At 37.2% G+C, this 27,319-nt stretch overlaps 2 long non-coding RNA genes across 2 annotated transcripts; one reads left to right on the forward strand and one right to left on the reverse strand.

The window, feature by feature from the left end:
• The first annotated feature begins 667 nt into the window (after window positions 1-667).
• Window positions 668-23,786, forward strand: LOC124076759 (uncharacterized). Its single transcript, XR_006846457.2, has 2 exons — window positions 668-10,550; window positions 18,867-23,786. It is a non-coding gene; the product is annotated as an uncharacterized LOC124076759 (long non-coding RNA).
• On the reverse strand, window positions 18,879-24,285 carry LOC124076760 (uncharacterized). The gene is made up of 3 exons (XR_006846458.2): window positions 23,892-24,285; window positions 19,934-20,076; window positions 18,879-19,009 (listed from the first exon to the last, which is right to left on the reverse strand). It is a non-coding gene; the product is annotated as an uncharacterized LOC124076760 (long non-coding RNA).
• Between the last annotated feature and the right edge of the window lie 3,034 nt (window positions 24,286-27,319).

The raw sequence follows: 27,319 nt of genomic DNA on the forward strand, positions 1-27,319 counted from the left end.
GACTTTTATAGCATACCCTGTATTTCAGATATGAGATAACTTGTATCTGCTTCCTTGTAATCATGAATGATCATATAATTGGCTTCTAATAATAACAGCTGACATTTATTGATAAATGTTTATGTACAGGGCAGTGTGCCAATGAACATAAAGTATTATTTATTTTATCTTCCCCATCAGCTTATGTTGTTATAGGTACTATTATTATCACCATTTAATTGACAAGGAAGAGGTTTTATCTGGGGCTTGGACCTATCCCAAAGACTTAAGTAATTAACCACTTCACTTTTTCTATAAATTGTGAAAGGACATTTGTTTTGATATCTTCTCCCAGGTATTTTTTATTACCATATGTCCTGAAACCATCACTTTTCAGAGTCATCATGCTATTATTTATAGCTGCATTTAATATAACTGTGTTTGGTAATATAGCAAGCATTCCATGGAGAAAAATTATTAGTACCAGCATTATTTTTACTATTTCTCTGGCTATTTCTGGGTGAATATCATTGTGCCTTTATTTGCAAAACACTTCTGCATTTTGGTGGGGGGATACTGGGAATTGAACCCAGAAGCACTCTACCACTGAGCTACATCCCCAACCCTTTTTACTTAATATATATATATATATATATATATACACACACACACACACAATACATTTATTTTATTTTTATGTGGTGCTAAGAATCGAACTCAGTGTGTCATGAGTACTCTACCACTGAGCCAAAGCCACAGCCACCCTTTTTACCTTTTATTCCGATACAGGGCCATGCTGAGTTGCTGAGGCTACCTTGAACTTGCAATCCTCCTGCCTCAGCCTCCTAAGCAGCTGGGATTATAGCTGACATCACCATGCCCTGCTACACTTCTGCCTTTGATGTCCCACAGTTATGCCCTTACTGGGAGTTGTTGATATTCTGAGTTGATGGAGTTTCAGATTGAGTGTATATGTTGGCAAAAGTTGGGGTGACCTGGTGACTGGGCTGAGTGGGCCCTATAGGAAGAGTGGTACGCTTCTAAAAGTAACTGGGTAGTCCTTGACTATCTTGTAGCATCAAAAATTGAAATGTCATTCCCATTTTACTAATCTCCTGATAAATTTTTTTTTCTGTGTGGAAAAGACAGGTCTATACACTCCTCAGTAGCTATTTAAGCTTATTTTAACTCACAGGCTGTGGCTGAGGCAGGCATTTCTTTTAAGACCTGGATGTACCATACTGTGTCTTAGAGTTTTATATGCCTCATTTTCTGGTGTGGTTCTCATTTTGCCAGTATCTCCCACCGTCTCCTCCAGCAAAATCTGTCATAGCTAGATGGCTTTCCACTCTACCGTTTAGTTAGATGGCCTACAGTAGAGAGGTGGATTCAGAAAAGAAACATAGATGCTGTCAACTCAACACTGGGGTCCTACCTAGGGAAATATTACATGAAGGCTTTTGGTGTGATGTGTAACACGTTTGTAGAAAAAGTAGAGTTCTGTATCCCAAGCCATATTCACTTGATGATACTATTCATTGACACCTGTTGCTCTTGTCATTGCTTAGATTTTCCCCTTTAGTTTGAATAGTTCAGTGAACTAAATAACAAGAGCCAAGCTCTGGATTTGAATGTTATAGAACCAAAGCCTCCAAACATTATTGTTTTTGTTTGTACAACTGAGGAATAGTCCCATTGAGAAAAGTAAATATGATTTATTAAGGTCTTAGGGTTTACTGTAGGGCTTCTTGGGCAAATTTACTAATGTTTCTTCCACTTATTCTTGACTGCATTTGAAAATAGCTACCCCTTCCTTCCAGCAACTTGTTACCTCCTTTATTCTGTTTCCCCACCTCTCCCTTTTTATTCTTGCCCCATCTTCTAAAGTATTTCCCCTGATAAGTGCACCCCACCCTACTCATAGTTTCAAATATTTCATCTACACTGATGCCTCAACATTTTTAACTTTTCACCCAGGTTTCTCAACTGACTCTAGGTCAATCCCCCTGGCTATCTGTCCTACCATCAGCTCACAGTTAGACATCCTATGTCTGTAATATTACCATCTCTTCTACATCCCCAACTTTTAGTCACTCAGGATTAAAAGCAAAGTCATTATTTAGCTTTGATTCTTTCCTTGCATCTTCTTCTAAGGACCATCTCTCTTCCCTGTGAAATGTCTCCTACACTCATTCAACTCAATTTCTACTGCCATTACTTTAATCCAGGTCCTCATGTTTTAATGCTTTGGCCACTCTATCAACCTTCTAACAGATCTCCCAAGTATTCCCCAAACTCCTACTCTCCACTCACACCAACTGACACCAACTGCTCACTTTCCACAAAAGCTGGTTCCATCATATCACCCTCCTCACAAATCTTCAAAGACTCCCCTTGCCAATAGGGTCAAGTCTAAATTGCTCAGCTTGGCATTCAGAGCTTTGGAACTGCTCCATGTGTTTGTATAAACTTATTCCCATCATTTATGTACCTACACTTTAGACAGACCTGTCTTTTCTACCTGTGAGTGTGCCTCCCCACTCTTGATGACAGCCCTTAGAACAAAGGAAAAAGAGATCTAGAGCCAGGAGTTGAAGGCCTGGGTTAGGAAAGGAAGTGAACTCACAGCATCCCATTAAGGCTGTGACTTGAGGGGGAAGCTGTGACAGAAGGTGCTCTAAAAGTGCCATTATAATGATGAGAAGTTGCAGAAGGAATGGGGGAGGGAGCTGGAGTATGAACTTTATTGGTTGATTAGCCTGAATTAGACAAACAGGGTTTCATTTAAATTGGCCTGAAGTTTCTTGGAGGCACTGCTATTTAATCCCATCTCTCTTTGAATTTCTGTCTCCTAGGAAGACAGGCCACAGAAGTAGGCAGCTGACTATAGGATTCTAGGGAATATCCAGCATTTAATACAGATTTGGCACTGAAAAGTTAGGGCTCCTTTCTGTATCTATCTTTTTTTTCTTTCCTCCCTCCCTGCCTCCCTTCCTTCTTTAGAATTCAGGGGCATTTAACCACTGAACCACATCCCCTTCCTGTATTCTTTCTTAAATTAGAATGCTGGTGATGTACAGAGGAAAATTTCCATTTTTCTTGAAATCTCACACAGATGCATAGACATCAAAAACTCCACTTCATAGTGATGCTTTTGAGCTGTATGTTAGAGGCAGATTTAGACCATTGCTGGGTACTTTTAATAAGTGGCCATAGTAACCCTTTCAGGTAGATCACACCATCCACTGCCATGTCATATGGCAAGCTGTCTTGCTTTGGCAGCTCTGTAGAGAGTGCTAGACTGGAAGGCAGTACAATTATACACATGACCTCAGGCAAGTCACTTAACCTTTTATGGTGTCAGTTTCCTCATCTGTTAAATGAAAGGATTAGACTGGATTATTTCGATTATTTCCTTTTTTCCAGTACAGGACCTTTCCAGTGGTCCTGTACTGGAAAAAAGTATAGGAGAGATTGTATAACTGAAAGGCAGGAAGTGGAATAATTGAGGATTAGAATTCAGGGTAATTTCAAAATTACTTTAAACTTCAAAAAACAGTTCCTAGATGTGCTTAATGTGCATATCACACACTTAGCAGTTAAATGTGTAATTGTCACCCTGTCTTAACAATGTTGTTTCCACTAACAAATGTTAGGTACAGAGTCCTACTGATGATTACTTTGAAGTAATGGACAGAGTGACTAATTTTGTTTTTCTGTTGAGATTTTCAGAAATTAACGTATTCCTTTTGTCATGTAATAAACAGCTCATAAAATGTTTTGAGACTTTAAAAAAATAATTAGTTGGGCTGGAGCTGGGGCTGTGGCTCAGCAATAATGCACTTGCCTGGCATGTATGAGGCACTAGGTTCAATTCTCAGCACCACATATAAATAAATGAAGTAAACATCTTCAACAACTAAAAAAAATTAGTCTAGGGGAAAGAGATACTGTCTAATCTTTAGAAATTCCATAAGTGGTCATTCTGCTACTTCTTATTTTCAACTCTTTTTTCAGTGTTTAGTTGGCTTTCTTCTCCCTATGCTTTTTTTTTTCTCCAAGCCCACCTTTGTTAATTTTTATTTTGCCATGTCATATGGCAAGCTGTCCTACTTTGGCAGCTCTGTAGAGAGTGCTAGACTGGAAGGTATAAAAAGAAAAAAAAGTATAAAGACTTTTATTAAAAGTCTCATATTAGAAGGCAAATATTAAGCAAATGTGCATATAATCTGCACAGTACCATTTTTTTCCTGATAGTAGCTACAACTGAAACAGTCTGGTGTGGAAAATGAACCCCCTCCTCACACACACAGTGATTAAACCAGGATCTCAAACATGCTGGGCAAACACTCTACCACTGAGCTACATCCCCCACCCCAGGGTAAAGGAAACTTAACAATTATATCCTACCAAGCTTTGTATTCTATGACATTTCTGCTGCAACAGCACTGCAATTGACTCTTGCACAGAGGAGAAAAGTTTCTAAAACCTATTGGTTTCTACATGTTAACATCCACTACTGAAAATCAAATTTCTTTTCATCTTACCATATTTTCCAGTGAACTTTTTTTTTTTTTGCTGGACTGGGAATGGAACCCAAGGCCTTGCATTTATTAGACAAGTGCTCTACCACTGAGCTGCACCCCCAGTCCTCCAGTAAACTCTGGAGAGTTGTGCTGCTTCCTACTTTTATTCAAATTCCTAGGGTAGGAATTGGAAAACTTCACAAAAGTATTTTGAAAATTTGCTATATTAATCTTTATGATCATTCAGCCACTGAAAACATTCATAGGTATTATATAGACAATGTGTGATGATGAACTGTGTCCATGGAATCAAAATGTGCATCATTTCTTTGCCAGGTTCACTTAAAATATGTGTTCCTATGAGCCTTTTTAAAAAATCTTTTTGTAGTTGTGTATGGACAGAATGCCTTTATTTTATTTGTTTATTTTTCCATGGTGCTGAGGATTGGACCCACTGCCTCACACATGCTAGGCAAGCACTCTGTCACTGAGCTAGAGCCCCACCCCCCTTATGAGTCTTTAATCATTTGCTGAAAAACAATTCCTAGGTCCTAGACTGTCAAACAAGTTTCTGTTATATATTAGATAACTTCTTAAGAATTTTTTTAAGTAGAAGACTCAAGTAAGGTAGACTTCTTTTATGTAATCTTGATTGATAATATTTCCTGAAGCACGTGAACAGAAATTGGTAGATTGAACCCCAGAATGATAGCATTTAGAGCTCACTGGGAGAAAACTCATTTAATCAAGTAAAATGGACTTTGCACGTTTTAGCAAGATCCAGACACCAAGAAGGGCCCATGGGGAGTGACTTTGACAAAAGGGAATCCAAGAGAACTGGATAGTTTTAAAACAAGAATTTTATAAGAAGAAACTATACTAGTACATATAAATTAAAGAATAGTGACATGCCTTCTGTGCCTAAAAATGTTATCAGTACATTGAGATACTTGATCAGTACTTGAGTCAAGTAAGAAAACTACAAAAAATGGAAAATCCAATCAGGCCAAATTACTAGAGTATTAAGGGGAAAAACTATGTCAGACAGGGTCAGAAAATATAAAAAGGGAGTTTGAAAAGGAGGTGCAAAAAGAAAGATAAGTCTATTCTTGTAATGGTAAAGCTTCTTCCTAACATGTTCTTCATGATTTTAATAACCTCCTTTAAAGGTGTAAGCATATTTTGAAAAGATTTTTTAACTTTTTAAGGTGATTCAGCTCTCAGTGTTCTATTAAGAGGGCAGGTAAACCTTGTCTTGTATCTATCACAATTGGAATCCATTTTAATTGCAAGAAGAAAATCCTTGCCATAGAAAAGTTTTTTTATAATAAAGAAATTTATACTTTTATGGAAGGCCATATTTCAATGTTAAAACTCTTAAAGTATTATTTTTTATAATGTCAAAGGTATGATTAGTAGAACATTAATGCAATTATACATCTGAAGTAATCTGCATTGCTAAATTTATTGTGAGTATTACTGAATGATTCTATATGTCACAGAGTGCATTTTAAAATCATTGATCCTTCAATTTCTACATGGAATCAATTATTTGAAGTTCAAAATAAAAACACAACAAAAGTAAAGAAAGTTTCACCTCTTGATCTTTTCTAAGCTTCTCTGAAATGCACATGTCTTTTGTGTAAGTATGACAATGTTTAAAAAGTTGTTTGTTATCTTAATGCCATAGAAAAGTTTTAACTTGCATAAATGTTCAGTAGAAGGCTAAGGGCAAAGATAAAGAGAAAAGTCATGTGTCTCCTTGGGAGCCAGTTGATTGGAAAAGCAGGACTTCTTATTTTTCACTTCATTCCATTTTACTAGTCAGTTTAACAACACAGGAACAGTTTGTAATGACAAAGATGTTAGAATGTTAAATTGAAGAAGAAAGGTAAGATACACTGTTAAAATTGATTTTTTCCAGTTGTCTTTGTTGTTGCAGAGCAAGTTTCCCCAAACTTATAGAGAGAAAATGAAAAAAGGAAAATAGTTTATCTTTCACCAAGATAATTAATGGCCCAGCTAAATTTAGACTCTCCAGCTTTAACTTGTGACATCTGGAAAAACAATCCAGTCTGTTATTCCTCTAGTTTATAACCATCTAGTAAGAAGCCCAAAGTCCAGAATAGCTCTCAAGGTGACCTTATGAAGGGCAAATATTATCAGGCTGATTTTATCTCCCTTAATAAAAGAGGTCTGTTGAGAAGGGAAAGTTACATATATTACCTGTGCATGTCAGTGACACCTGTTATTCCTTTATCACAAAGGGCTTTCTGACAAGCTGGGAAGACTTGGGCTGGATTGTCCCACTCTTCAGGGGAACATCCAAATAGGCTGAGGGGCAAGTGTGCCTCAAGTGGTCTGTGTAGTGGCTCAGCATCAAGTTGGGGGCACAGCAAGTGGTGCCTTCCAGGGAGTTCTCTCCCTGTTGTAATGTACAAGGATACCATTTTTGTAAAGATCCACTTCCAGTCCCTTTAAATAGCTACTACCCCAGAGAATCTTAGCTATTCAGTTATTTTTTTTTAATTTACATTTTTGTAAGGAGGACTTTAAGTACATTTTGTAAGGAGGACTTCTTGTGTGCAAAGTTAGGTGAAGCTGGCCTAAATTTCTTTTATCACTGGCCTAAATTTCTTTTATCAGTTAACTTGGAAGAGAAATTAATCATATGTTTATCAAACTTTTGCATTATACTCAAGCAATGTCAGCAGTATTTTGTACCCCCCCCCCATTTCAAATGACCTTTGGAGCAAGAGTGACAATTTTCAGAAAGGGCTCTAACACCCCTCCTACATCTTCTTCAAGGACAGTTGATCTGCTTTTATCTCTTTTACTTGCTTATTGTTCCTGGCAAGATTTTGATGAAGGAAAGAGTTCCTCATTTTTAAAAAGTAAAAATAAATAAAAATCAATGAATCTGAGAAATAGTCTGGCCAAAATGGGATGAAGTTCAAGAAGTCTTGTTTCGAAAAGTAGAAATATTGCAAAAAAATTCATCCCACCTTTGTATACATATGAGAGTTCAGCTACCTAATAGATGATGATGGGAAGATTCTTTACCAGTATTCCAGCTAGTAAATGTAAAAATATTTATAGAATTAGAACATAACACTCTTACAACCCTTAATGAAATACCAATGTACATGATCACCTTCATTGAATGCAGATATTTGACATAATAAGGCATATGGAAAATTTTATAATCAATTGATCAGTCTCCATAACACTTGAACCTAGTGATCAGTCAAAATGTCCCAAGAGGAAACAAAATTGGACATATAAGCTTCCTGGTAAGACTACAGGAATGAACAACACTTCATTTCAGGTACTTTTACCAAAAAAAAAAAAAAATCTGTATTTAGCATAGCCAATTAATCTAATGGAGACTTATCAGGGGAGAAGGGGTGTCTAAAGGAACATGATACTAAGATACAATCAGCAAAATCCACAATGCAGAACACACACGCAAAAGGTCCATATTCTTAAGCAAATAACATCAGAAGGAATGATGGCTAATTTTGTGTGTCAACTTCACGGGGCCACGGCGTGCCCAGACATTTGGTCGATTGTTGTTTTGGATTTTTCTGTAAGATGTTTCTAGATGATAGTAAATTTGAATTCGTGAGTTGAAGAAAGCAGTTTGCCCTTCCAGATGTGGATAGGCATATCTAGTCAATTAAATACCTGAATAGAACAAAAAGGCTGAATGAGAGGGAACTTTCTGACTGACAGCATGTGTCAAGATATCAGTCTTTCCTGCCTTCAATCCTGAATGAAAAATTGGCATTTGGATTAGAATTTATCTCACTGATTCTCCTGAATCTGCAGCCTTTAGAGTTGAACTCTTCAGTCTCCTAACCCATAGAATTTCTTTTGCTTATACCTTGCTGACTGCAGATTATGGGATTTCTAAGCTTTCATAATCACGTGAGCCATTCTTCATATCATACTCAAACTTCAGAAAATCAAAGATGAAAAGGATTTCAACATCACCAGAGGGAAAACCCATTACCTATAGAGAAGCAAAAATCCGAAGTACACTTGAATTCTTCTCATGAAAAAAGAAGGGAATGGAGTAAAATATTTAAAGGATTGAATAAAAATGCCATCAATCTAAAATTCTATATCCTATGAGACTATCCTTGTGAAGGAAAAAGGAAAAGAAGATTTTTCTTGGAAAAACAAAAGTTGAGGGAATACATTGCTAGAAAACCTGCCTTGGATGAGATATGAAGAGAAGTTCATAACTGTGTGTGGGGGTGCAAGCCTGGAATCCCAGCAGCTCGGGAGGCTCAGACAGGAGCATCACGAATTCAAAGACAGTCTCAGCAAACATGAGGCGCTAAGCAACTCAGTGAGACCCTGTCTCTAAATAAAATACAAAATAGGGCTGGGGATGTGGCTCAGTGGTCGAATGCCAGTGAGCTTAATCCATGGTACTCTCCCCCAAAAGAAGCTATTTAGAAACAAGGAAAGTTATCTTGGCCAGAAACTGAGATCCCTATAAAGAAAAGAAAATTAGAAAAAGAATATGTGAAGGTAAAATAGTTTCTGTTCTTATTTTTAATGATATAACAGATAATAGTGGGTTCAAAATAATAATAGCAATAGTGTTTTTGATTATGTATGTGTGTACATGTACCTATGATTGTGTATGCCTTTTTATTTAAATTAAACGTTTATTTTATTTATTTAGTTTTATGTGGTGCTGAAGATGGAACCCACTGCCTCATGCATACTAGACATGTACTCTACCGCTGAGCCACAACACCAGCCCTTGTGCATGTTTATGTATAAGTAAAATTAATGATAGCAATAATACCTGGGATGTGAGAGAGGAATTAGGATTATTCTGTTAATACAAGGTTAATTTCACTACCCCTGATTCAGTATGGAATTATCTGAAAGTATGATTAATAATTGTATCTTGCAATCTGTAGTGTAAACACTAAAAAAACAACAAAAATTATAATTGATACATAAGAAAGAACAAACATGTTAGCATATAAATACTCAAACCCATAAATAACAAAAAAAGCTCATGAGACAGAAATGGGAATGAAGAATAAGGGCAACAAATAGAGAACCAGTAAAAAAAAAATAGGTTTTAATGCAAACATATTATCACTTTGAATGTCAATGGCCTAAATACACCAAGTAAAAGATAGATTATCAGAAGGGATAAAAAAATCCAAACACCAAGAATATTCTGTCTATAAGAAACTCTATTAAATATAAAAATGCTTAATATTAGAATGATGTGACTTTATACCCCTTTTTAATTTTAATATTAGTCGAATGAACAATGGAAAAGATAGATGAATTTCAAGCGGGGCTGACTCAACTACAAGGAAAGTAAACATGGATAAAGATGTGAATTAAAGAATATACGAGGCCAGTCATTCAAGCAGACATTACAATCCTCAATGTGGATATGTCAAAACAGTGAGGCTACAATTGAAAGGACTGCAGGAGAAATAGATGTTCCACTATTATATATTATAGTTGGAGACTTCAATACCCCTTTACAAGAAATGGAAAGTTCTGGAACAGCAGGCAGTAAATTACTGAGGACATAGTTAAATAACAGTACCATCAATCAAGTGAATATAACTGACACCTACATACTACTTTATCCAATGATAGATGAATACACATTTTCAAGCTCACATGGAATAGTCATTGAAAAAAGACCACACTCTTTGCCATAAAACATTTCTTAACACATTTGGATAGTGGCAATTATTGTACAACACTGTTTATATTCTAAACCCCACATAATTGCATAATTTAAAAGGGTGAATTTTATGTTATGTAAATTTTATCTCTATTTTTTTTAAAAAGTGAAAAAAGAAGGAAGTAGATATGTTAGGCAGCCAGGCTGTGAAACCTCTGAGCAGAATTCCCCTCACTGTGGCTCTTCCCTAGGATGAGAATGAAAACAAAGCCAAAGAAGAGTGGGAAAGTCATGTAACTTTGGGAAGGCTGTACGCTGAAAAGAGTTATTCGTGATTAGAAAATGATGTCCACAGGAACAAAAAGGTAGGTGTTCATGTTTACAAACAGAAGCCTTCCTTCATTTGAATGGCCAAAAGTGGCCCAGAGGAGGAGCACCTAGACTAACAGTCACCCACGTATATGGCAGAAGGCAGGGTCCATCAACTAGCAGTATCTGAACTTGAGCTATGTCTTTAAGATAACTATAGAAGTGTCATCACATAGCCAACTGCAGCCTATTACTGGGTTATAAAATCAATTTAGTATGTTATTGTCATAATTTTAAAGGGGAACTCTAAACATGGGATTATATATGAATGAAATAAAATATATACTGAGGCACAGGGAGTCAGGCATTGTTCATTGGTTTCAGTTATAGATATGTATATTTGTACAAGGTGAAAATAGAAAATATTTTTTGTGAATTCCAGTTCAAAAACTATTCTGAAAAACAATACCCTATAATTGTAAAGTTTTATGCTGCACATTATTAACTTCTTCAGTAAATAGGGTAAAAAGATTATACTTTTATTAGCTGATACATAGGCAAGACATGACATCTAAAGATATATTACATGGCTGAGTGTGGTGGCACACACCTGTAATCTCAGCAGCTCGGAAGCCTGATGCAGGGTGACTGGAAGTTCAAAGCCAGCCTCTGCAGCTTAAAAGCCTATGCAATCTAGCAAGACCCTATCTCAAAATAAAAAATAAAAATGGAGGCTAGGGTTGTTTCTCAGTGGTGTGTGCTTGCCTAGCACGTGTGAAGCATTGGGTTTTATCCTCAGCACCACAGAAAAATAAATAAATAAAATAAAGGTATTGTGTCCATCTAGAATCAAAAATATTTTTTAAAAGTAAAAAGGGCTGGAGGATTTGGACTGGTGGTTAAGCACCCCTGAGTTTAATTCATGGTACCAAAGTAAGTAAATAAATAAATAGATATGTTACATGAAATGACTATAAAATAAATTACTGGAATTTAAAAAATATTCATGTGATTATTATTTTTCTACTAACATTTCTATTATTGGATTCACATATATATGTATGAAATAAAAAGTGTGAACCTAATTCATTTCTAAAATTTGTGCTTTTTATCATCATCAAAGCCCAAAAGCTTGCTTACAACTGGGAAAAATTCTAACATATTTATTATCTCTTGGCTTAGTCATTTATAGCTGCTATAACAATAATATACACTAGGTGGCTTAAATACAAAACAGATGTTTCTAAGTTCTAAAGGCTGATATAGCTATCATCAAGGTGCTAGAAGACTTCATAATGGCTGCCAATCTAACTGGAGTGAGATGGTATCTTAGGGTGGTTTTGATTTGCATTTCTCTGACTGCTAGAGATGGTGAGCATTTTTTCATATACTTGTTGATTGATTGTATGTCCTCCTCTGAGAAGTGTCTGTTCAGGTCCTTGGCCCATTTGTTGATTGGGTTGTTTGTTCTCTTATTGTCTAATTTTTTGAGTTCTTTGTATACTCTGGATATTAGGGCTCTATCTGAAGTGTGAGGAGTAAAGATTTGTTCCCAGGATATAGGCTCTCTATTTACCTCTCTTATTGTATCTTTTGCTGAGAAAAAACTTTTTAGTTTGAGTAAGTCCCATTTGTTGATTCTAGTTATTAACTTTTGTGCTATGGGTGTCCTATTGAGGAATTTGGAGCCCGACCCCACAGTATGTAGATCATAGCCAACTTTTTCTTCTATCAGACGGCGTGTCTCTGATTTGATATCAAGCTCCTTGATCCATTTTGAATTAACTTTTGTGCATGGCGAGAGAAAGGGATTCAGTTTCATTTTGTTGCATATGGATTTCCAGTTTTCCCAGCACCATTTGTTGAAGATGCTATCCTTCCTCCATTGCATGCTTTTAGCCCCTTTATCAAATATAAGGTAGTTGTAGTTTTGTGGATTGGTTTCTGTGTCCTCTATTCTGTACCATTGGTCCACCCGCCTGTTTTGGTACCAGTACCATGCTGTTTTTGTTACTATTGCTCTGTAGTATAGTTTGAAGTCTGGTATCGCTATACCGCCTGATTCACACTTCCTGCTTAGCATTGTTTTTGCTATTCTGGGTCTTTTGTTTTTCCATATGAATTTCATGATTGCTTTCTCTATTTCTACAAGAAATGCCGTTGGGATTTTGATTGGCATTGCATTAAACCTATAGAGAACTTTTGGTAATATCGCCATTTTGATGATGTTAGTTCTGCCTATCCATGAACAGGGTATATTTTTCCATCTTCTAAGATCTTCTTCTATTTCTCTCTTTAGGGTTCTGTAGTTTTCATTGTATAAGTCTTTCACCTCTTTTGTTAGGTTGATTCCCAAGTATTTTAGTGCTGGCAAGGATGTGGGGAAAAGGGTACACTTGTACATTGCTGGTGGGACTGCAAATTGGTGCAGCCAATTTGGAAAGCAGTATGGAGATTTCTTGGAAAGCTGGGAATGGAGCCACCATTTGAGCCAGCTATTCCCCTTCTCGGTCTATTCCCTAAAGACCTAAAAAGAGCATGCTACAGGGACACTGCTACATCGATGTTCATAGCAGCACAATTCACAATAGCTAGACTGTGGAACCAACCTAGATGCCCTTCAATGGATGAATGGATAAAAAAAATGTGGCATTTATACACAATGGAGTATTACTCTGCATTAAAAAATGACAAAATCATAGAATTTACAGGGAAATGGATGGCATTAGAGCTGATTATGCTAAGTGAAGCTAGCCAATCCCTAAAAAACAAATGCCAAATGTCTTCTTTGATATAAGGAGAGTAACTAAGAACAGAGTAGGGTCGAAGAGCATGAGAAGAAGATTAACATTAAACAGGGATGAGAGGTGGGAGGGAAAGGGAGAGAGAAGGGAAAATGCATGGAAATGGAAGGAGACCCTCAGAGTTATACAAAAGTACATACAAGAGGAAGTGAGGGGAAGGGGGAAAACAATATAAGGGGGACAAACGAATGTCAGTAGAGGGAGCAGAGAGAGAAGAGGGGAGGGGAGGGGAGGGGAGGGGGGATAGTAGAGGATAGGAAAGGCAGCAGAATACAACAGACACTAGTATGGCAATATGTAAATCAATGGATGTGTAACTGATGTGATTCTGCAATCTGTATATGGGGTAAAAATGGGAGCTCATAACCCACTTGAATCAAATTGTGAAATAGGATATATCAAGAACTATGTAATGTTTTGAACAGCCAACAATAAAAAATTAAAAAAAATAAATAAATAAATAAAAAATAAAAATTAAAAAAAAAAAAAAGATGCTAGAAGATTTGTTCTGGTGAGGACCCCTTTGTGGTTTGCAGACAGGTCTTTTTTGCTGTATCTTTACATGGTAGAGACAGAGCAGAAGAAATTTCTCTCCCTGATGAGTGTTTTAATAAGGGTACTAATACCATTAAGGGAGTTCTACACTTATGACCTCATCTAACACCTAATGACCTCCCAAAGCTCCCACTTGGAATAACCATTACTTGGGGACTAGGGCTTCAACACATGAATTTGGAAGACACACACATTTAGTTCTTAGCCTTCTTATCTGGAAGAGTTGTATCTCTCCAACTTGTTATATTGATTGGATAAATATTTATTAAATTCCTGACACTGAAGATAAATATGTGGGTATTTCTTCTTTGGATCATATGAAATGGATATTTTGGTGATCTACAAAAGAATTAGACACTTCAAATTTCCCAACACAAGTTTGCTCATAGCAGATAGTATATATTAAAGAGTTTCAAAGGTGTAAGGAAATGATGCATCTATCGTTTCATAGATTCATTGTAAAAAGATAATTCAAATAGTAAATTAAAAGAATATCCTTAATGACCCACATCCATCCCAATAGACAACCTGTGTGATTCCATATATAGAAAACTATAGGACATAAAATTGATCTCTTGACAAAAAATCAGTGGTTGCCTGGAGACAGGCATAATGAGGGAAGGGTGGCTGGCAGACACAGAACTGAGAATATGACATCCTGGCAATGTAATCCTAATAATATTTAAGAGTATCTGGTTAATATAAAGGAACTTGTGGACTATCACTATAGAAAACAAACACATATGTCATTAATATTTTAACATTTTAAAATCTTATAACTAACTTATTGATATAACACTTGGATTATAAGTGGTTTACTTATAATTTATATTTACAAATTTATATTAAATTTATAAATTTAAATTTACTCTAGAATGGATAAAACCCTAGTTACCAGGAAAGAATCCATGTTACAATCACAGATTGCTAAGGAAGAGACTAAGCAACTGCCTTGTCAACACCCATTTAAGAGATGCCTATGTATCAGCTAATAAAAGTATAACCTTTTTACCCTATTTATTGAAGAAGTTAATAATGTGCAACATAAAACTTTCCAGTTATAGGGTATTGTTTTTCAGAATAGATTTTGAACTGGAATTCACAAAAAAATGCTCATTATACTCTATAGAGAGAAATATATATATATGACCCACATTATATACATATATATATATATATATATATATATATATATATATATATATATATATATATATATATAATTTATATATATGCCAGTACAGGAGAAGCTCAATGTTCTTTCTTTAAGAAGGGCAAATCATTCCTTTCAGACTAAGAGGAAATTATTACATAGGCCTCAAAGGCTACTACAAAACATAAACATGAGGATTGAAGGAAAATCCATCTACAAAGATGCCAAAAGGATGAAATCAAAATAGTTTCTGTACTTTCTTGCTATTTTGTGAACCTCATGTGTGCTAGTCCACCATGTGCTCTTGTTCAGATCTATGAACTCACTTGAGCCAGGCATTATATCTTACCATGGGTGGAAGTGTCAGGGTCTCCTGAGCACTGCTAGCCTTCAGATCTGGATAGAAGCTTCTGCAGGCATCATGACCCACATCATAAACTGTCTTCCTCAGACAACTGAAATGAGCTCAGTCACCAGATGAAGAGCAGTTCAGATGGAGACTGAATCCAGCGTTACTATGCTTTATGGGGAAAATATTTGCAAGGCACCACACTAGCACTGGGTCAGTGACCAATGGCACCGGAACAATTGGATAGTGATTATAAGCAGAATGTACAATGGACTTCTCACCAGGGTCATTTTCGCCCTCTTTCCACATCCATCCTATCAAAATAAAATTGAAAGGAATAAGAAGTGGCCCAAATTCATACAGTCACTGATGATCCCACAGTAACCACACAGGTCACCCTGCCTGGGGCAAGGAGAGTCCCACATTTCTTTCCCTCTCGAGTCAGCAGAGCACCAAATCCCAGAGAAGGAAAGAAGTGACTTGGGACTGGGGTCACTTCATATCCACACACCCCAGTAGGGTTCAGCTGCCATTACGGTGTACCCACACCCTCCACTGAATCCAAACACCTGGAGGCCTGATACTGCTCTTATACTAGAGCAAGTCCTGCTTAACATGGTCACCAAAATGACATCATGTATCTATGGCAACTGCAGGTTTGTCCTAAGCACCACAAATGCCTTTGCACAGGCCTCCTCTTTGTCCCCTTTCCTTTCTCTGAAACAAAACACCTTCAACTTCAGGACACCTGAGAAAGTACACTAACTAGAGGAACTAGGCTCAGACTCAGGCAATGGGAAAAACTCTGCCCAGCTTAGTGGAACAAAGAATATCCCTGTTGTCAACAGTACCCTCATTAGGAGAAATGGAAAGACCCAAAAAGGTAAAAAATCAATAAGGTCACAGTGGAATTCATAAACATTATTAGTTCCCTGGACATCGTTGGTATCTATCTGTAGAATGCAGATGGTTTCTAACTTAAAATGCTTTCGCCTCTGAATTTGACTGATGGTCCGGAGGCATACCCGTACAATCATTCTGTTTTTGTTTTTATTCTTTTACCTTCAGTACAGTATTCAATAAAACTACATGAGATTTTCAAAACCTTATCATAAAACAATTTTTAATAGATGGTTTTGCTAAACCTTAGGCTAATATAACTTCACTGTATATATTTAAGATAGCTAGATAAATCAGGCACGGTGGTGCATGCCTGAAATGCAAATGTCTACGAGGCTGAGGGAGGACAATCACAATTTCATGACTAGCCTCAGAAACTTAGCAAGCCCTAAAAAACTTACTGAGACCCTATCTCAAAATAAAATTAAAAGGGACTGGGAGTATAGCTCAGTGTTTAAATGCCACTTGATTCAATCCCCCATAATGAAAAAAGATGCCTAGACAAAGTTATGATATTCAGTCATTTAGCTATATTAATGCATCTTAGATTTCGGATTGTTTCAGCTTATGGGGGCTTATTGGGATATGACCCCATTATAAATTTTAGAACACTTATACTTTATCCAAAAATAGCAGATTATACATTCTTCTCAAGCTCACATGAAATATTCACTGAAGCAGACCATATCTTGGGACATAATACACCATAACAAATTCAATAGTGTGATGTGTATACAAAACTGTACAATTTTAAATGATTAAAATGTTATGTTATATGCATTTCCTCTCAATTTTAAAAATGTGCGAAAACAGAAGGAAGCAGTATCAGTAGCCAAGTTGTGAACAAACTCTAAGCAGAAATCCCCTCATTGTAGCATTGTCCTGGAATCACAGGACACTGTGTAGAAAGGTATTACTGTTTCCAAGTGGAAGACGTGCATGATAGTCCAAAGTAAAATATATTCTTGTGAATTCTAACCTCTCCCCCAAAATCTGAAACATGTAATCTATAATAGCTAGCAAAGGTTTCTGCTGAAGACCGATACCATTAGAAATAAAATGATCTATTTAATAAATTCTTCAGTAATTAGGATACAAATTTACATTTTAGTGAATAATGAGAGAAATTACATCTAAATATTTGTGGTGCATGGAATACTGCTTTTTAAATTACTGAAATGAAAATATTCATTGATTATGATTTATTAATCTATTTTCTTACTTTTGGTATTAAATGTGTAGTACAAAAAATATCTGGGACCCATGCCAATGCTTTGGTTTGATTTTTATCATCATAAAATCCCAAAATCTTGCTTTACAACAGGGAAAACTATTGATATTATTATTGTCCCTTGGACCTCATGCTAGTGTGCATTTACTGCCTACTTGCAGCATCCTCATGTGGCTGAGTGACAGATAACTCATATCCATGTTCTTATAAGGCTACCTTCATGGCCTCATCTAAACTTACAGGGAATACATTCAAATAATATCCCATGGGAATTAGGGCTACAACATATCAAAATTCAGGGATGGGAACAAATACATTCTCTCCACATATTATCTTTTTTTGAGGAAAGTTTAATAATTCCAAAGTGTTTTATTCATTTGTAAAATATTTATTATAATCTCAAATTTGAAGATAAACCCATTAAGTGTTTTTCCTTCAGTATATGTAAAATGGATATTTAGATGTTTCACAAAAGAACTGGGAATGTCTGTGTTTCTTGCATACAAATCTTCCTGTAATGGATAGTATGTACTGTGTATTCAAGAAATACTTTTTCAAATATTCATAAATAATGCTGCTGCTGTTTCATCTGTTCATGGCTAAGACAATTTTAAAAGCTAAAACAAATATGTAAGCTAAATAAAACAAGGCCAATCAAAAAATAGGAGCCATCTGATTCCATTTAAATAATATATAAGAAATCAAAACTAATCTGTTAACATCAGTGTTTCCCCAGGCTCAGCATAATGAGGGGAGAATGCTCTGGAAATGTGATGTTCTGGGAAAATAATCATAATAGTACTTAAGAGAACCTGGTCATTTGAAAGATGTTACTGGGTATCACTATAATAGGGCAAACACAAAAGTAATTGTTACTTTAAAATTTTTAATTTCTCATAAGTGACATTTTAAATTCATTCTTGGGGCAGTTTTGACTTAAAAATAATCATTAAACAATGGATAAAACTATACTGACAATTTCAAATTTCTACAAGGACCTTCCTTGTCATCAACTACATATTTCTGCACACATATGAGAGATACGTGAGATTTGTTGAAAACATAGTTATTGCATATGTGTGTTAAGCAGCAAATTCCTTACAGAAATATCCATTACTTTGTGACAATGAAACTCATCACTAATATGGCCTCAAGGACTACTATGAAGCATGGCAGCTTCTGAAGGCCAATTCCAACTGCTAAACCTCTTTATGGATAAGATCAAAGTAGCTTCTTTATTTTCTGGCTATTTTGTGAACCTTATGTGTGCTATTCTACAATATACTCTTTTTAATTTTTTTGTTTGTTCCTTTTAGTTAGACCACATACTCTTTGTTCAGAGTTATGAAATCACTTAAGTCAGGCATTATCTCTTACCAGGATGGAAGTGTTGAAGGTCTCCTGAGCACGCTGCCCTTCAGATCTGGAGAAGACATTTCAGCAGCCCTCATGACCCACATCCGGAGAAACTGTCTTCTTCAGACTCTTGATAGGAGCTCAGTCACCAGAGGAAGAGCTGTGCACTGGGACAGAATCCAGAAATTACTATGCATTTTTGGAGTAACCATATCCTTGGAAACATGCTAGGCAATGAAATGAGCATTCGTGAGCCCACGATATCCACAGAGCAATGGGGCTTAACATGTGTGTTATCCCTGAAGGTCCCCGCAGTCCTGTGGCTGAGCACTCTTGCTCTCATTTTACAGAGGAGAGACTGGGTTACAGAGGGCCGTTCCCTTTCTTACCATCCAGCACCCCACCTTTACAAGGGACACCCTGGAGCAGGTCATCACGCTGTCTGGGGCCAGGAGGGCCCCACGTCTTTCTCCCTTTCATGTCAGCTCGGCAACGAGGCCCAGAGCAGGAATGAGGCAACTTAGGTCTGTGATCCCTTTGTGTCCCCACACTCCACGGAGGCTCAGTTCCTACCAAGAGGCACCCACACGCTCCACTGAGTCCAGATACCTAGAGGCAGGACACTTCTCCCAAACCACAGCAAGTTGGTCTCCTTCAGAATGTCATCATAGTCACCATAAGGACATCAGATTTCTATGGCAATCATGATGCTCAGTTTGGTGCGCCTTACCAGAAATGCCTCTTTCTAACATATATATAATTTATTTATCTTAATGTGGTGCTGAGGAAGGAACCCAGTGCTCACATGTGATAGGGGAGCACTCTATCACTGAGCCCCAGCACCAGCCCCCAGAAATACTGCTAAACAGGCCTCCTCTTTATACCCCTCACCTTTCTCTGAAAGCAAAACTCCTTCTTCGTTCTTCAGGCCACCACTTGAGAAAGTGCACTAATTAGAGGAGTTAGGCTCAGACACAAGTAATGGAGAGAACTCTGCACACACCCTCAGATGAGTCCAAACTCCTGAAGTAGGTCTAGGACACCCTGGCCCAGGGCACCACACTCCCTGATTCCACATCTCCCTCCCTTACCTGGCAGCTGAGCACTGAGTCCCAAAGCCAGAAGAAGGCACTAGTACAACTGGGTAGTGTTCAAAACAACAGAAGGTACAATGGGCTTCTCACCAGGGCCTTTTCCTTCTCTTCTACTCATCTCTCTTCCTCGAACAACAAATCTGAAAAGGAGTAAGAAGTAGCTAAATTCATACAGGTATTTATGATCCCACAATAACCACAAAGAACACATCATGCTTCCTGGGACCAAGAGGATCCCACATCTCTTTCCCTCTCCAATCAGTTGGGTCTTGTCTCCCAGCACAGGAACTAAGCTACATGCATCTGGGGTTCCTTTGTCTCCCCACACCCTAGGGAGGTTCAAACCCCACCATGAGGCACCCACACACTTTGCTGAGTCCAAACACCTGGAGGTGGTACCGTGCTCTTGAACAAGTTGGTAGCCTTTAGCATGTCCTCATAGTCGACATGATGTTGTCAGGTTACTATGGCAACCGTGATACACAGGCTACTTCTATACTCAGGATATGTTTTGCATAGTCCTATCTTCTGGACCTTCTTTCTCCTTTAAAGCAAAATAACTTCAGGCCACCTGAGAAAGCCTACTAGTTAGGTAGAGTATGTGGGGATGCACGCAATAGGGAGTGCTCTGCCCAGCTTGTTGGAAAAAAAAAAAAAACTGTGTGTTACTGGAATTTTATTGGCTTTAAATGAATTCACAATCCTGGAGGGTTGGTGGATAACTGTGATCTCAGCTACTATGAAGGCTGAGTAAGGAGAATCCAAAATTCAAAGGCAGCCTCAGCACCTTAGCCAGGCCTTAAGCAACGGAGTGAGATACTGTCTCAAAATTAAAAATAATGATAATAACATTGTGTCCAAGTGAGAACTCAATAACCTCCCTTTGAAGACATTGATGGTGCAGATGAAATACCAGTTTAGACTTCTGTAGGTGGTAATGGGACTAGTATGTGTGTCAAGGGTTTATGATTCCTGCCTCCTATTTATCTTCACTCTTCTTTCATTTGGGGATTAGTGGGAAACTATTTCCCTAACATCAAATTAGAATATCAAATAAGTGGACAGAAAATGATACGGAATAAATTAAATGGTTTAATCCTCTTTCTGGTTCTCAGGAAGGCCCTCCTGCAATACTGAGATGGCCCCAAGCTTGATTCATGATGTAAATGTGAATATTTGATGCTGCTTTCTGCTAAATTTCCCAGTAGTCTCCAGGGCAGGTGTGCTCTTTGGTTTGGATAACTGTAGTCACTTCTCTGGGAGAGGAGAAATTTAAGGCAGGACAAACATTGGCTGAAATCTAACTTCATACCATGTACTCTAAAGAGGATTTCTCACTGACACATTTTGTAAGGAGGGCATAGTGAGTCCCCTTTCACAAATGATCAAGTTTAGACCAATAATGGCTAAGGAAGAATTCCAGTGCCACACATCAAGTAGCAGGAATGGGATCACACAGTTACTCTCATTGAAATGTCACATGCATTCTCAACAGGATGATACTACACACAAGAGGCTTCAAACAGGTTCTCAGGGGTAGGGGGATGCTACATATTATAATGTTTTGCGACACTACAAAGAACCAGAACACAGAGTTAACAGTCCATCTATGATATAAACATTTCATATTCTGGGCAGTGTTGAGAGCCACAGCCGAAGGGGGTTTTTCCTGAAGAGCTGTGTGGTGTGGTGTGTGTGTTCTAAAAATAAAGTTCGTTTCTTTTGACAAGTGGCTTCTGAATTGTGCCCAGCCAGACTGCGGCAGGGCAGAATGTTTACAAAGATGAAAATGTCTAAATGGGGAGATAATAAAATGATGAAAAGTGTTATATCCCCAAAGACTTCACATTGATGATGGGCCACTAGGGCTTAATGATATTGGACAGAGAGTAAATCGAAATAACAGGTGTTTCCTCTAAACAGATGATCTGGAAGATAAGATTTAAATTTTTAAAACTAATATAACAAAATGATACCCTAAATATTATCTCCTCCAACCTGAATCTTTATTTAAGTAATTTGTTATTAAATCTATACTTCAGATTTGAAAAAAAAAAAAAAAGTGACGCAGGACTGATCACACACTTACCTGGGAATGAAAGTGGGTTTATTGTCAGGAGCCTTACAGAGCTGCTCTGTACAAAGAGAGGGACAGCAGCAGTAAGCGAGGGACAGCAGTAGCAACTCCCCCTTGAATGTTACCTTTTGTAGGCTAGAATCATGGTCGCGCACCAGGGGCAGGTTTAGTGTTGACGGATATAGTAAGCATCCCCTGATCTTGTGGAAGGCAAGTTTGTTTCTTGGGAACAGAGACAGGCAGTTTTCCTATCTCTCAGAGGGGGAACAGGGAAACCAGAATGTCCCCATCTCAGGGGCCAGTAAGTTGTCTCCTATCCCTCAATGAGAGAACAGGGAGAGACAGCATGTCTCCAGGCGGATAGGTTTTATCTCGGGCTACTTTCGATATCTTGGGAATGAGAACAGTATTCATAAAGTGGATGTGGGAGAAAGGAAGATGGCTGTAATTATGGTAACAAGATTGGGTTGTGGGAAGTTGGGAAAGCTCAATTCAATCATTAAAACTGTGTTGTTGATGCCTGCTCAGTAGTGGAGCCTGGAATCTCACTAAAGCTTTGTGTCCCGATGCTGCCAAGAATCTGAGTGCTCTGATCTCCCTGGAAAAGCACATTCCAGGATGCATCACAAAAATCAGGATGCTGGCCTTTCCTTCAAGTGAAATGACACAACCCATAAAATAAGAGTGCATAAATCCAAAGTGATAAAAACAAATATCTGAGTTAATAAAGAAATGGGAAATAAGAGACAAACTAGCTTCATCCAATAATGCCAGATAACATATGCAGCTACCTGCCCTCCATATTAATTCTCATCCCAACTCCTGAGGGGAGAACTGACTTAGTGACTCACTTGTGAAGACAACAGTAAGCAGATAGAACACAGTCACTGTCCACTTGAGAACCTTGGCAAACATCACCTTAACCAAGTGATGAAGGTTAGCATCACCAGCGATTTTATGTGAATATCCTGTCCTCCCAGAGAGAATGTGATGAGGAGGCACTTCACATCTCTGATATTTCCCCTTAAAACCCATGGTCTAAACAGGAGGAAAACAACAGACTAAGTTGGTGATCCTCAAGGCTGCCAAGGTCATGAAAACCCTCTGGCAGTGGTTCTCACCATTAAACAGGGAGTTTTCATGTGTCATCAATTGCACTCCTAGGCAAACAACCAAAATAAATGAAAACCCATGTCTACATATAAACTGACACAGGAACGTATGTAGCATCATCATCTTTCATAACAGCCAAAAAGTGGAAATAACCCACGTGTTTTCCTCTTCATAAATGGACAAATAAAATGGAGTACTATATTTTTCATCAATTAAAGGAATGGAATACTAATATGTTATAATAGGGATGAACCGTGAAAACAGGTGAAGAAGCAAGAAGCAAAAGACCAAGCATTGTGTGGTTCCATTTGTATAAAATGTATGGAATATGCAAATCTGGAGACACAGACATGCATTTCTTGGGGCTGAGGTTAGGATCAGGGTTTAACTGTGTTGAGAATGATGCCACATTATAGGGTGATGGAAATATCTAACACTCTGTTCCTCAACTTTATACCAAAAACCATCAAGCTGTACCTTTAGAAGGAGTACATGGATAATTATATTGTTTTTAAATTATACTGCAAGAAATCTGTTAAAAATACAATATTGGTGTGAGCTTCTGTTGTATTGCAAAACACTCAAACTTTGTTCTTACCATGTTTTGATGCACATGTATTTGATAAACATGAATATAAATAAAACTGCGGCTGTATCCTACCCTGCTGACTCAATGACCTGTGTAATTCCAAGCAATGACTGTCCCCTCTCCCTCCCACCACCCATGTTCCCTTGGGTTGCTCATTTGTATAAAAGCCAACTTACACCTCATCACTTCCATGTGCAGCACAGGTTTGACAGGGGGTCCTCTACAGGGTCCAAGGCCTGTCCTCTGTGACAGACTATCAGCATTGTTACTTTCCTTACTCCTCCACAGCTTGGGAAGTCCAAGCAGCACCAACTTTATGAATGTCAGGATGGCATCACTTATTAGAGGGCTCCAAAGGTGCACACTCTTTGCACCAACATTTTCTCTTTCTGAAGTTGATATTCAGGATGAAATGAAGAATGTCAATAAGGCTCAGGTTATAAGGATGCCATGATGAGAATTCCCTTCCTTGACTTCTGTACCTGAGTGCATGAAGGGAGTCCAAACAAGACACAAAGCCATGAATGGACAAAAAGAAGACTAGTGTGTGTGTGCACACATACCCCCCACACACACACATACACACACACATACATATGGCACACACATGCACCTATTGAAGCCAAGTTCTGTTGTCATATTCAAATTCTCCAAGACAGTTTGCTGCTCTCCACATTCATCTCACCTTACAATCAGTGGTGTAAACTGAACCAGAAAATGTGCCTTTTAGCAATGTCACTCTGAAAACGCCACACACACAGGGTTGACAACAGGGACTATCAAAACACTCCAAATATCACAGTTTGAACATTGATTATTTACTTCCACAGGATGGAATTCTAGAAGGTAGCAAAAACAAGTCATAACAATGATGTAAGATTCCTTCACTATCAGATTAGCGATGATTCCCATTATCCCTCATGTGTGGGGAAATAGGTACTTTAATGCTTCCAGTTTAGAATATAACTGAGTAAGAGTATTTAGAAGTCATTTTGATAATAGAAATGCTTACAAATATAGTTGCATAAATGTATATATGTATATGTATTATGGGTTATCTTTGCATGTGTGTATATTATATATATATGTAAATATATATAGTGTTAGCATAATATATATTACATATATAATATATATTATATATGTTATAAATATTATTATATATAATATACATATTACATATATAATAATATATGTTACATATACAATATATATATTACATATATTATATGTAATATATATTACATATAATAACCACATAATTACATCATTGCTATCATTATGATTATATATATATATATATATATATATATATATATATATATATATATATATATTCTTATTTCTCACAGAAAAACTGGTAAAGGAACTAAATTTTCAGTACTTTGATACTAATGAAATTTGGGGGCATCCACACAGAGAAACACCCAGTGAAAGGGGGAAAATACCTGAAATTTTGTTGAAACTTTAAAATGCAATCATATAAATGATTTTCCTGGAAAGATACCCATATTAAGGGAAACTTTGCATTTCAGAGATCATAATTGGAGAGTAACCTTTTTAAATTGTTTTTGTAGTTTGTTCTAATTGGTTATACATGACAGTAGGATGCATTTTGACACATTGTACACAAATGGAGCACAACTTCTCCTTCCTCTGGCTGAACATGGTGCAGAGTCACACTGGTAGTGTAATCATACATGTACATAGGTTAATTATGTCTGTCTCATACCACTGTCCTTCCCATCCCTACAGTCCCTCCCTCCCCTCACTCCCCTCTGCACAATCCAATGTTCCTTCATCCTCCTCCACATAATGGATTAGCATCTGCTTATCAGAGGAAAAAAATTTAGATTTTGGGGTTTGGCTTATTTCACTTAGCATGATATTCTCCAGCTACATCCATTTACCTTAGCTAAACTATGGAACAAACCTAGAGGTCCTTCAACAGATGAATGGATAAAGAAAATGTGGTACACATACATAATGTAATATTACTCAGCCATAAAGGAAAATAAAGTTATAGCATCCGCTGGTAAATGGATGTAAATGGAGACGACTTTCATGGTAAGTGAAATAAGCCAATCCCCAAAAATCAAAGGTCAAATATTCTCTCTGATATGTAGACGTTTACACACAATAAGGGTGAAGGATAGAAAAACAGAAGTTTATCAGGTTAGACAAAGGGGAATGAAGGGAAGGGAAGTGAGATGGGAACAGGAAAGATAGTAGAATGTATTGGACATAACTTTCACATGTTCATATGTGAATACATGACCAGTGAAACTCCACAACATGTACAATGACAAGAATGGCATCCTAATTAGAATAAGTTTACTCCATGTATGTATAATATGTCAAAGTACACTACTGTCATGTGTATCTAAAATGAACAAATAAAAAATAAATAAACATACACCCCCCCCACAAAACACCCTAAATAACATAGTGTTGTAAAGTATATTATTTTTTTTCCATAGGCTAGAATTCTACAAAGCAGCAAAGCAACTAATAATAACAACAATGATGTAAGATTCCTTTACTATCAGATTAGCTATGAATCTATTATCTCTTACGTGTGGAGAAATATGTACTTTTATGTTCACTGTTAGGAATATAAATTAGTCAGAGCATTTAGAAGTCATTGTGTTAATAGAAATGATTATGAATATATTAGCCTAGGCGTACATGCATATATAGTGTGTGCATGTGTATATGTAGTGTTAATAGCATGTCAGTTATGCTATTATTTGTCATAGAAATATTGCATAAGGAAATAAATATTCATTACTTCCGTACTAATGAAATTCTGGGCATCCACAATGAAACACACAAAGCGGGGGAGAAGCCTGAAATTTTGTTGAAGATTAAAAATGCAATCAAAGAAATATATTTTCCTGGAAAGATACCCATATTATGGAGAAAATTGTGTTACAAAGATCATAATTGGTATAGAATCTTTTTTGTCTGTATATCTCCACCTATTTATCCAGAAGTTTCAATGCCCCAAAACAGGATCTTTTTGATTTTCTCACATAGAGCTTCTCCTCCCGGTAATGATACACTTCACTTTCTATCTGGAGGCCCTCAATATCCCTACACACTGGAAATTCCCCTTTTTATACACAAACTTCCAGAAATCTCTGTAGGATATGTTTGGCCAGAGCCAGTCTCTCTTGCTTTCCTTCCTCCTCAGCTGTTTCCAAGATGCAGTTCAAGATTCTGTCACAAGATGGCAATAACACACCTGCATTATGGAAAATAATAACTCACTTAAATCCCAGCTTGTGAACCTATAAACAGTGATTCTAATTCTTTTTTCTTTTCTACTTTCTTTCTTTCTTTTATGGTACTAGGGATTCATCCGAGAGATTCTTAACCACTTAGCCCTATACCCGGTCCTTTTTATACTTTATTTTGAGATGGGGTCTTGCTAAATTGCTGAAGCTGGCTTTGAACTTGTAATCCTCCTCATATTTAAGTAAAACTATAACTCAGTTTCTCAGTGACACTCATCATGATTCGTGGGCTAAACAGCCACAGGTAGCCAGTGAAAATCACCTTGTACATTTTGGATACAGAAGGTTCAGATAGAGAACACTTT

This window comes from Marmota monax, unplaced genomic scaffold (genome assembly GCF_021218885.2).
Source record: "Marmota monax isolate L192 unplaced genomic scaffold, Marmota_monax_Labrador192_F-V1.1 WCK01_AAM20220418_F8-fsc00050, whole genome shotgun sequence".
NCBI lineage: Eukaryota > Metazoa > Chordata > Mammalia > Rodentia > Sciuridae > Marmota > Marmota monax.